General features: G+C 39.5%; 1 protein-coding gene across 3 annotated transcripts in view; it reads left to right on the top strand.

The window, feature by feature from the left end:
* Window positions 1–2206: 2206 nt before the first annotated feature.
* Window positions 2207–12841, top strand: part of HNF4G (hepatocyte nuclear factor 4 gamma) — a 155480-nt gene continuing 144845 nt past the window's right edge. Inside the window, exon 1 of one of the 3 annotated variants that reach the window (XM_054561784.2) lies at window positions 2207–2313. The gene's annotated coding sequence lies outside the window, so the exon portion shown is untranslated. The remainder of the gene's footprint in view (window positions 2314–12841) is intronic. The other 2 variants (XM_054561782.2, XM_054561781.1) reach the window with 2 other exon arrangements.

Below are 12841 nucleotides of genomic sequence, written 5' to 3' on the forward strand. Positions count from 1 at the left end.
CATTCATCTGAAACCCCTCCCTTCTTGCTCCTGGCACAGGAGGATTGGCAGTGTTACCTAAACTCTTCTCAGGGGTTTTTAAAAATTGAACAAATGCAATGTTTTTCTTAGATAATAACTAAGACTTCACAGAGTTTAATTTCTTGAATGCATGACTGTTTTTCTCATTATTGAAAATCCTCGTGTTGATAAATTTTATCGCAAAGGTTCTACATATGGTGTCAAAATAATTTTGTACACAGAACATGTGATTATTTACTGGTAGATCAGCGATTCTACCACATACCAGTAATGAATTGATTATCCGAAACCCAACCCACTTACATCGCGGATTAACAGTGGAATAAACTGAGACTATTGAATTAAAATATTATTTCTCTGCTGGGAACAAGAGATGTCAGGTGTCATTAAAGCTTCTGTGAATGAGGATGAAGAACTTGTCTCCAGACTTTGTGTTTTATGGAAACTATACATTCACATTTTGGCATAGAATAGAACAAGCTTCATTCTCCAAGTATCTGGAAATATTTTTAAAGAGAATGTCCACAGGTGATCTGTAAACAACACACCTATGAAAGATTTGCATAATAAATATAACCCGTTAATTGTAACTCTTTTGCCTCTGCCGTGTCTGGATGGTTTCCCATGAGCGACATGAACAGAGGCCACTTTCTTGACATGGTTTGCAAACCGCGTGGGCAATGAGGAACCAAAGAATGTGTTTTGTTCAAAAAGGTCGATTTAAAGAAAAATTGTATATGATCTCTCTCCTTTGTCCTCATTTCTAAAACAGCCAACAACTTGTTTTTCAAAGAAACTTTCAGCAAGATATTCAGAAGGAGAAAACTGAGAAAGTTTAGTAAATCCGATCTAAAAAGAAAAAGAAAAAAAAGAAACACCTAGCCCTTTGATCTCCCTGGCATTGTTATTACAGCCTTAAAATATCAGCCAACCCTCTGGTAGGAAAAGAAAAATCTTACGGATTAAGTAACTATTTATCTCATGATGATAATTACTTGTTTGACCTGAAGTCACTCATTCCTGAGACCACGAAGTTAAATTGTTGAGATGTTTTTAAAAGCCGGCGCTCTGGCTATATTGCTGTTGAACAAATGCCTGACCAAGAAGATCAGCGCATCTGGGATGGGTCTGAGACCCGCTTCTGCAAGTCGAAAGCTAAAGGGTATGGGAGGGAGAAAGGGAAGTTTTCCATCAAATACATATGTAAAGAGGTACTTAAAGACTAAAACCACAGGTAGCTGGCACGGATGGGAACGGAAAACCATTCCCCCTCCTCTTCCCAGAACTCTTGCTGAGCTAGGTGATCAGGAGCGTCATGGTGGAATATAACCCCAGAGGCCCAAGGTGCAGTTTGAAGAAACGGTGGCGGCTTCCCCTAGTGGTGCGGCTTCAGAGCTGCCCCTAGGAACCCATTTAATTCCCTTTAATGATACTTCCAGCCGTTTTCTGGACCTCATGGGCTGAGGATGAAATCAGCATTCTAGGGTCAGCAGGCTTCTCCCTGCTACCGCGTGTCCAAAAGCACTTCCACAAGCCAGGGTTGACATCGCCCAAGACGAGGCGTGACCCGGAGCGGGGGAGGGGACTTCGCCCGCGTCGCGTAAAGGATGCCCTGGCCTCGGGCTGCAGGCGCGGACCCTCGGGGGCTCCCCAGGGTGTAGGAGGCGGAGACCGATCCGCTCTAGCCCCGAGCGGTCCAGCGCGGGGCGACTCGCCCGCATAGTGGAGATTCCGGCATGAGGCGGCGGCAGTCACAGCCTGGCTGCCCCGCGGAGGCCCGGGAGAGCCGCTGCGGTCTCAGGAGGCCGGGCTTTGGGACTTGCTGGCCCTACCGCCAGTCGCCCTGGGGCCTTGGGAACAGGGAAATGCGCGCGCCGAGGCGGTGGCGGCCTCTCTGCTTTCAGTTTTCATTGAGTCTGCTGGTTACTGTTTAACGTCCCCACCCACGTTTCAGTTTGTTTAGTAAATCGATCGGACTGTGAGAGTCAGGCCGCTGCCCTGTCGCCATTGAGCAAAGCTAATATTCTCCCAGCATATGGTCTAAAATCTTTGCTAGAGATCGGGAAAAACAAACAAACAAACAAACAACAACAAAATCCTTAAGCTTCCTCTCCCAAGTCCCCCCAGCCCCACCCCCACTTCCCACCTCCTCGCTTTCAGCAAACTTCCCAGCCTGGGAAAAGTGCGGCGCGGGACAGCGCGGCGGGGTGGGTGGGGGACCTGCTGCCGGGAGATGCGGCGGCGGCCGCGCGGCTGACTGCGACTCGGGAGCTCCGGGAGCGGCCCGCGCAGGTAAGTTTCTCCGCCGCCGCCCGGGGCCCGGGCTGGCCGCAGCGCACCGCCCCGGCGGCTGCCGGGCAGGAGGAGCCTCGGTTCCCCTCGGGCGGCTGAAGGAGGGGCTGAGCCTTAGGACCCCTAGGCCAGGCCGTGTTGAAAGCGGATACCCCGAGGCCTCGCCCAGCCTGCGCTGGAGGGAAGAAGGCGCTGGAGGTGGGGCAGCAGGGAGTTGGGGGAGCGGGGAATTGAAAGGTGCCAGTCCTTCTCCTTAGAAAAGAAAGAGAGAAGGAGAGAGAGAGAGAGAGAGAAAGAGAAAGAGTTGTATTTGTTTGGGTGCAGAGAAAGCTTTGGTGGCTGTAGCGGGTCATGTGATTCCCAGGTCTCTGGGGGGTCTTCCGTGGAAGTACTTCTGTGGCCTGTGGCAAGGCCAGGACAAACGGATGTTCATGGACCCTGGAGGTCTGTGGGGAGGTGCTTAGTCCTGCAGCATCACCCCATGCATGGCCTTTGCTCAAGTCTCAGCTTCCATCCATCCCTCATGGACACATTTTGGGAGTGGGCATCTGCCGGTGATGCCGTTGGGGGATATTTTAAATACAGTATTGAGACCTTCCTAGCTAACTTTGAGATGAAATGTCCTTTGGAAGCTTAGTTAACAACGTGCCAGTTAAGCAATAACCGTTCTGTGTCTAACTGAAATAAGCCAGCACGTGATAAGATCTTAGAATGGAATATATGTGCTTCATACCTGATGATCTGTGCTTATAAATCTTGCTCGGAACTGAGTCAAAGCACTGCTCCAACAAGCAAAACAATCAGCATGAGTGTTCACTTGCGGGCAAGGGCAAGAGAATACAGAATCCAGAAGCTCAAAAGTGAATGGGATGTCCCGGAAACTAAACACTCATTGAGAGCACCATTTCCTGGTTTTGTTTTTGTTAGTTTCTTCTGCTTTCTCGTTCATTTTACAGGTTTCCCTTCTCTCTTTAGAAGCGGTATTTGTCATTAAACATTCTTCCTGTCTAGATGTCACCGTTTTTCCTTAGGAGTCCTCCTGTCCCCACCTCCTCACCACCATTCCCTCTCTTTTCATGTCCTGTGGACACTCTCACTCAGGCCACCTGATCTGCTGTGTGGTTGAAGTAGGTGACCAAGTAGTGTTGGGTTCCTTCCTGGTATCATTTGAAGGTGTGGCAAGGAGAGGGAGGTGTGGTGAGTGGTGGTAAACTGCTCATTTTTCACTTTTCAAAATGGAGTGGAAAATTGAGAGCCGTTTGTCTTCCCATTTCTCCTAAGCTCCAGTTATGGGCCTACAAATAAGGACATTTTTCCAACGTGCTTTATGAAGGTTCAACTCTTTTAGTAAAGTGTGTTTATTAAGATCTCACAAATATTGCATTTTTAATCACAGTTATAGGCATATGGGATAGCGCAAATTTATTTTAGGGATTGCTAAGATTAAAAAAAATACTCCTCATGCAAATAATAAGTATTTGTTTTTGAGTGCCTTGTTCTTTTTTTTTTTTTTTTTTTTTCCGAGATGAAGTCTTGCTCTGTCACCTAGGCTAGAGTATAGTGGCACAATCTCGGCTCACTACAACCTCTACCTCCCCGGTTCAAGCAATTCTCCTTCCTCAGCTTCCAGAGTAGCTGGGATTACAGGTGCCCACCACCACACCCGGCTGATTTTTGTATTTTTATTAAAGATGGGGTTTCACCATGTTGACCAGGCTGGTCTTGAACTCCTGACCTCGTGATCTGCCCACCTTGACCTCCCAAAGTGCTGGGATTGTAGGCGTGAGCCACTCCGCCCAGCCTGTTTTTATTTGTTTTAAATTCTTGTTTTTTCTTTGAATTCTGAACGTAATATTTTCTCATAAAATAACATCAAAATCGTAGTAAAATAGAAAAAGAGCCCCCTCCTCATTCCACTGCATGTATGTGTAACTTCTGTTGATGTTTGGGTTTGTGTTTCTCTAATCTCTATGTGTATAACACAGACATTTTTCTTTTATTGTTTTAAAATTTGAATGGTTCATATCATACTAGTATTCTGAAATTTATTTTTCTTTAATATTTTTCAAATACTTATCTGTCAATATATACAGATTTTTTTTTTAAATGTGTCTGCCCAATGTAACCAGCCAGTGTCCCTCAGAATATTCGCTTGGATTTTTCAATTTCTAAGTATTACAAACAATGATGTGAATATCTATGTGCATTATCTTTACATGGGTACTGCTGAATATTTATTCTGAGAAGAGAATTGCTGGTACCAGGGAGATGTTTGATAGATATTGCCAAGAGCCTTTCTAAACACCCGCAGTATATTTATTGTACCATGCTTGCCAACACTTCATAATAATGATTTATTTAGAATGTTGTCAATCTACTGTTGAAAAATTGATTCCTCATTGTTGGGAATTATATAAACCAGTCCCAGAACATCTGACTTGGGGAGTTCGGGAATTTTGCTTTAAAAATATAATAAAATGGGAATGGAATTAAATACACTTGAATATACCATCTTATTCTAAGCTTGTAAAAGAATCTACTGCATTTGTTACTAACTATCCGTTTACTGAATGGCTGGAGATACTGATACATGATAATGAGCATTTCTAGATTGCAAACATGTGGACCATGTTTGCAATAACAACATGTTGCAGTTGTGATTTTGTGGTTTGTAACTACATGTTTTCCTTCCTAAGAGAAGATTCACACCCCTAGGGCGAAAGTATGATTTTAAATGAGGTGTTATAGCTCTGGGTCCTTTAAAAAGTCATCCATGCAAATGAAACAACTGGGTATGTTGTTGAAACAAATGCAGCCTTGCAATTACTTCTCTCCACCATCCTCAAAGGTATTTATACCTATTGGTGTCAGTCCTGACACTCGTATACAGACATAAGGAACTCTGCAAATATGGCTTACTCTTATTCTTATGTTTTAAAGAATACACACACACACACACACACACACACACATATAGATCAGGTAATTCTTATTGACTATTTAATATACACTAGGTACTATTGTAGGCAATTTATATGCCTTTTGCTTTTTAGATTCTTATAACAATCCTGTGCCATTCATATTAACATTCTTCCTACTTTACAGATGGGAAAAGTGAACCAGAGAGAAATGAAATAACTTGACTAAGATTACATGTTTACACGGGATAGAGTTGGGGATTCAAATGCAGGCACGTTGGCTCTAGGTCGTGAACATAACTATGGCTCCTCCATGTCCTTATTGAGTTGCTCGCTGCACAAAGGTGCCTAACTGAGCAGAGGAACGGTTGAAACCTTTACACCACCTACAAACCAAACCATGTCCCTTTGCTCTTGGCTGAATATTCCCTGGGGAAGGCACTTTTCTAGGCCACAAAATATCTGTAAGAGGTATCAGCACCCTTGCTGCTGTTGGATAATTTGTAGGAGCTACAGAGACCTGTTAGTTTCCATATGTATCTTTGTAACTCAATACTATTTACCCACTCATGATGGGTAGACCTTAAATAACAGATTTGCCTTATTGCCTGTTCTTCCCTACCTTATATTTTAAAACATGTTGACAGAGTATGCTCTTTACATGATAGAATTAGCTGATAACATCTGATGTTCCCCTGAAAACCTTTTACTTTATCAAGATGGTTTCCTGGAAAATGAATAGGGAGTTCACTTTTTTTCTTTTTGTGTGACACTCAACATTTTGAAGAACATGAAGGTCTTTGAGGATGACTAGCTTCATGGGAAGCTGCGTGGTTTATAAGTCACAAGGGCAGGCCTTGTCAGATGGCAAGGTTTACATCCCAGCCCAGTTATTCACTAAATGGGAAGGGAGGGGGTGCTTGGGCAACCTATCCTCTTTGAGGCCCAATTTCCTCATTTTTGAAATGTTTGCAATTATAATACCTATGTCATATAATTGGTAGGGTAATTATATATGCTAATCCATGGGAAATGTTTAGAACAGTGCCTGGCACATTGAGTACCAGGTATGTGTTCTGTGTTGCTGTTCTTACGGTAGAGTGAGATAATGCATCTAAAGCACTGCTTGACTTGTTGTAAGTTCTTAATAGGTGTTACTTGTTTTTATTGATCTTCTCTCTAGAGATTATTATATTTATATACGCAAAGTACTTATAACTTCAGAAAATTGTGGACCGCTGGAAACCTGTCCAAGCCCTCTAATAGGCCTTGGAGATGTATTGATGAATAAGAGAGTCTCTAATTTCTTGGAGCTTTCAGCTAAGCAATGTAGAGAAAAATCACACCAAGTATATTTCCATGGCTGGAACATTGACTTTGGAGTTATTCCTACCTGTGTGCAGATCTCAATTCTGCCCACTGTCAGTTGTATATCCCAGAGCAAGTCATTTAATGTTTCTTCAGATTAAATAGCTATGAAATGAGAAAATAGTTCTTACTTTCAAAGTACATGTGGATAAATTCTTGCATTATTTAAATTAAGCATTTTATCTGTTGAATGTTTGACACTCCCTACACTCTATTTCAGTATAGAAGAATTATATTTATAAAGAATAACAAAATGTTGACAAGAAATCTAGGCAGTTTTCCCCCCATCTCATTTAAAAGTATCATTATTTAATAGTAGGATATCATTTAAAAGTGTGATACCACCTGGATCTGACAATTTAACGTTTTAAGTATTTTGAATCTTTGTTCCCGTGGGCTTATGCACTGTCTTGTGCTTTGCTTATGCTCTTGGCTGACTGAAGATTATGGACTGTGTTTTATAATTTTTTTTTTTTGCATTTTCTTATTTCAGGCATCATAGTTATAGGTTCCAAATAAAGTTAATATATATTATTTTAGCAGGAATTAAATTATAGGGTCTGTACATGGTACCTGGAATACAAATATAAGTATCACTGCAAACAGTGATAATCTACCTCGAAGACAAACATAAGGTGACAGTATTATATTAGGATAACCGATAATTATAATTAGTATAATACCATGGAAAACAGAAGCAAAAAGGATACATTTAGCTTGAGTAGCCTGGAGATATTTCAGGGAAGTGTTAATGACTTCTGATGAGAACTTGCTGAGTAGAGAAGAATTAGAAAAGTATTTGGGGCAGAGGAGATTGGACTTGCAGTAGGAATAGTAGCAAGAGAAGGGGAAGGAACACTGGGCCAGATTCTAACAATATTGAATGTGGGTAACAAGGATTGGACGATGTCTGCTAGGCACCGGGAAGCCATCAAAATCTTTAAGCAGGTTGAGTTATGATTTTTTTTTCTTAAGATTCACTGGCAGCATTTTGGAAAATGGGTTAAAGACAGAAAGAAAGGGCGAGGAGAGGAAGACAGGAGAGGGCAAGAGAGGGAAGGGGAGGGGAAGGGAGGGGGGGGTGGGGAGGGGAATAGTAAGAACTTCTACCACAGTGTCCAGTGGCAATGAAGGTGAGAAGAGATTAGAATCTGTAGGTTTCAAAGGTATTTAAACTGAATTGATCAATTATAGAATATGTAAGATGAAGGGGTGAGAGAGATTGAAACTGACCTACATTTCTGTATTTCTCAGCAATGACTTAGAAACAACCCTTTCCTAAAGTTCTCCTGTCTGGCTGGGGATACCTATAAAAAAAAAATTATTGGCTGGGTATGGTGGCTCATGCCTGTAATCCTAGCACTTTGGGAGGCTGAGGCGGGTGGATCACTTGAGGTCAGGAGTTTGAAACCAGCTTGGTCAACATGGTGAAACCCCACAAAAAAATTAGCGTGGGCATGGTGGCAGGCGCCTGTAAGCTCAGCTACTTGGGAGGCTGAGGCAGGAGATTTGCTTGAACCTAGGAGGCGGAGATTGCAGTGAGCCGAGATTCCACCATTACACTCCAGCCTGGGTGACAAAGAGAGACTTTGTCTAAAAAACTAAAAAAAAATTAAAAAATCATTATTCACCATGCTAAGTATAATTGTTGAGTCCTGGAGAAGTATTGTTAAAACCTAGTGAAAAGCCCACTCACTTTTCCTGCAGTAGGTTAATTAAGAAATTAAATGTAAATTCTTTATTTTTAAGTTAGGTTTATTGAGATATAATTTGCAATCAGTAAAACCCCTTTTTATGCATGTGCTTCAGTGAGTTTTGACAAATGTACGTAGTTCTGTAACCATTACCACAATGAAGATAAAGAACATTTCTGCACCCATGCCCCTCAAACTCCCTGTGCCTTTTTTTAATTTTTCCCCTCCACTACACCCCAGGCAACCACTGATCTGATTTCTGTCATTAATGTTGCCTTTTCCAGGGTAATATATAAATGGAATCATGTAGTATGTACCCTTTTATGTCTTTTTTTTATAATGTAGCATAATTATTTTGAGATTCATTCATCTTACTGTGTGCATCAGGAGTTTATTCCTTTGGGGGAGAAAAAAAAACACTGGATTTATAAGGTGTTATTGACATACCATAAACGGCATATATTTAAAGTGTACAGTTTGAGAAGTTTTGATATATGTATATACCCATGATATCACCACAGTAAAGACAGTGAATATAGCCAACACCTCCAAAGGTTTTTTAAAGCTCTTTTATACACTCTTTCTCCTGTTCCTTGCCATCCCTTCCTCCCCTGTACCAAAGCAACCATTGATCTACTTTCTGGCCCTGTAAATTCATTTGCATTTTCTAGAATTTTATATCCATGGGGTCATGCAGTATTATTTTGTGTCTGGCATATTTCACTCAGTGTAATTTTGATATGCATTTACTTGGTTGCATGTATCAATAGTTGTTTTTAAAAATATTTTTTGTTAAATAGCATAATGTTGTATAGATATTCTGCAATTTGTTTATCCATTCACTTGATGAACATTTGGGTTGTTTCCAGGTTTTGGCTATTACAAATAACGCTGCTACGAACTTTCTTGTATCAAGTCTTGGTGTGTACACTCACATTTGTCTTATATGATTACCTAGGAATAGAATGGTTGGGTCACAGGCAAAAAATTACCAATCTGGTTTCCAGAGTAGTTGTCCCATTTTACCTTCCCACCAGTAGGGCTTGAGAGCTCCAGTTTCTTTACATCCTAACCAACACTTGGTATGATCAGTCTTCTAATTTTAGACATTCTAAAAGGTATAAGATATTTCATTGTGATTTTAATTTGTATTTCCCTAATGACTAATGATTCTAAACATCTTTTCATGAGTTTATGTAACATAAATGATTATCTTTGGTGAAGTTTTGTTCAAATCCTATGGAGTCCCCTTCTTTTAAAAACTGAGTTGTTTGTTTTTTTTTTCATTATCAAGTTAGAAGAGTTCTGTATATATTATAGATATCAGTCCTTTTCAAGATATGGGTTTTGAAAATATTTTCTCCCCACATGAATTTATTCTTATATAAGGGATAGGATTTGAGCAAGAGAAAAAGGGTAAAGATATTATATTCATAAATGGGAATAGCATGTACAAATGAAAAAATAAAAAATTGGATTTATGAGGCCTCAATATGGAGTAAAATAGAAAAAGGTGATAGAAAATGAGTTTTCAAAAATAAAGAGTAGCCTGAATATAAAGACTTAAGGAATTTAGACTCTTTTTGTGAGCACCAATGCTAATAAATATCAATACAATCACAATAGTTATACTAAGAACTGAGCATTGCAGTTTATAACGTGTTTTTATATACACAGTCTATAGTGTTTTCCCCTGCATCAATTTACTTTAGTCCTGTGACAACTATGTGAAGGCGCAGAGACTTGGGGCCATGTGAAGTCAATATCAAATATAGGTTTTTGGGGTTTAAGCCAATGCCTTTTCAACCAGTGTGTGCATGTGTGTGTGTTGGGGGCGGGGGGCATGTATGTGTACATTTAATGGAGTGTGAGGAAAGAATGACAGCCGGATTGGTCTACAAGGGCTGAGAAGGGCACTTTCCCAATAGGGCAGGGGATAGTGTCCTGCTGAGCTCTGGCGGGTTGTACAATAGGTTCTGATAAAGTTTGGGGTGTATACCTGTACTTTAAAAATGACAATTCACAGTTATTATAGAATGGTTCACAAAAATTTCAAAATCTCAGAAGATATTTTAGATTCTGTGAATTTTTTTTAGTTGTCTTTTATTTGTAACCTGACTCTAGATAAATAAAGTAAAATTATGTTAGTTGATTTGTTAAGAAAAAAATAATGTGATCCAGTTCTTTACTTTTAATTTTGTTATTTTATTTTTAATTTCTCATGGGAATTCAAAGAACTTACTTTTCAAACACAGTCCTTTTGTTCAGTATATTCTGATATCATTGTCTTGCTCAGGGCTCTGCCCTGACTTTTTTCTGCATATAGCTGACATGCAATTCGAACTTCAGATCAACTTCAGAAACATGAATAAAAATTACCTGCTGAACAGGCTCATGATTTGGACATTTTCATTTTTTTCTTCAGTTTTTGAACTTACTTGGAAGCTTTGAAATGTCCTGATTTGCTGTGTTTTCAAAATTTTCACCCATTTTTAACTCCTATAGGTTCTTTTTATGGTAAGTAACAGTGGCTTATAACCGAGAAAAATTGAAGTCTACTTGCCAATGTGTGGCTTCTCCATATTAAAATGCTATACCCTTAAAAGGAAGGTAAAAATGATTTTAATAGTAATTATGTTTAATACAATAATTATGTTTAATATGCTCATACACATTACTGTATGTTATTTGTGTCTCTTTTGTGTGATCAGTTCAAAATCACTTTAAGAACTGCTAGAGTGTTGTACAGCATGTCTATGTAGACTTCGCATGGGACCTGCCATTTTCTCACAGATAAACCTAGAAGGTTTGAGCTTCTTTTAAAATAAATTTGCAAAATCATTCTGTTTATGTTCATATTACTTAATTAGTTTGGGGTGATGAAAAACACATGCAGGTTCTGGAGTTAAATACACTTGATTCAAGCCTGCAGCTTTGAGCATGTTAGCAAACTTCCTGGAGCTCTGCCTACCCAGTTTACTGTACATTGTGAGACATAAATAAAATGGCATTTAAAGTGCTCAGCATAGAGTCTGGCAAAAGGTGGATGTACTTAATAAATGTTGTGATTTCTTGCTATCTTGACTCTTCTTGATATTAATATTTCTATATATTTATTCCAATTACTATAGGTTTGGTACACACACATATGAGCATGTGCATGCTTGCACGCGCATGCACACACACACACACACTGCTGTGACTAGTCAACATTCTCTTATTTTTATTTTTTATAGATGAGGGTCACCCAGGCTGAAGTGCAGTGGTATGATCATAGCTCACTGTAGTCTCAAACTCCTGGCCACAAGCCATCCTCCTGCCTCAGCCTTCTGAATAGCTGGGATTACAGGGAGTTAACATTTATTCAGTTTATATGTGCTAGATACTAAATACTTCACATATATTAAATTGTTTAATTCTTTTAATAACTCTATACGGTATAAGCTATTGTTATCTCCACTATGCTGCTGAGGAAACTGAGTCAAGGAGATGCTATGAATACCCAGTGAGACTAAACAATTAGTGTAAGCATTAAATAGGAACCAAGGCCATTCATCTCCAGAGCCCAGTTTCTTCTGATAATAACTTAAATACTAATAAGATCTTATGCTATTAATCTCATCTCAGTTTATACAGTATCTTCTAAAGCTAAAAATAAAATAAGGTAATTTTATTTTTCTCCTTTGTGTTCTATCAATTATTTATATGAAGCATATGAATGATTTCACTGAATTCAATTTGAGCATCTATTAGGTGAAAATAATTTAACTGATATTTCATGTGTAAATAAACAATACGGCAGATTGACTTCTGAGACATGTTAGACTAAATTTTGTAAAACCCTGAACATGATATTTTAACTGAAACTAATTTATGAAATCAGGAATAAAAATTATAATAGTCACATGTTTGATCAAATAGAAGCTGGTGCTTATGGTATTCATTTTTATCCAGTTTTGCACGATAAATTTTGAATACTTAATTATAAATGTGTGTGTCTACACACACACACACACACACACACACACACATATATTTTAGGTAGGTGTGTTAGTTTGCTAGGGCCGCCATAACATGATTGCACATACTGGGTGGCTTAAATAACAGAAATTTATCTTTTCACAGTTCTGGAGGCTAGAAATTTAAGATTAAGGTTTCAGCAGGCTTGGTGTCTTCTGAAGCCCTTCTCCTTGGCTTGCAGATGGCTGCTTCCTCCTGGTGTCCTCATATGGCCACCCCTAGATTGGTGTGCTGTCTGTGTCCTGATCCCTTTTTATAAGGACACCAGTCATATTGTATGAGGGCCTACCAACTTGACTTCATCTTACCTTAGTTATTTCTTTCTGAGGTACTACTGGGGGTTAAGACTTTAACATATGATTTTGGGAGGGACACACAGTTCAGCCAATAATAACAGAGCAACCATAAAATGGTTTTGTCTCATTAGAAGCTTGGATGTTTTAAATCTTCCTTACAGTCTATGCATATATTTGTTTTCGACTATCAATTAAATCAACTCGGTTCAAACATCTAGAATCAAAACCATTT

The sequence above is a fragment of the Pongo abelii genome, chromosome 7, assembly GCF_028885655.2.
Source record: "Pongo abelii isolate AG06213 chromosome 7, NHGRI_mPonAbe1-v2.0_pri, whole genome shotgun sequence".
Lineage (NCBI taxonomy): Eukaryota > Metazoa > Chordata > Mammalia > Primates > Hominidae > Pongo > Pongo abelii.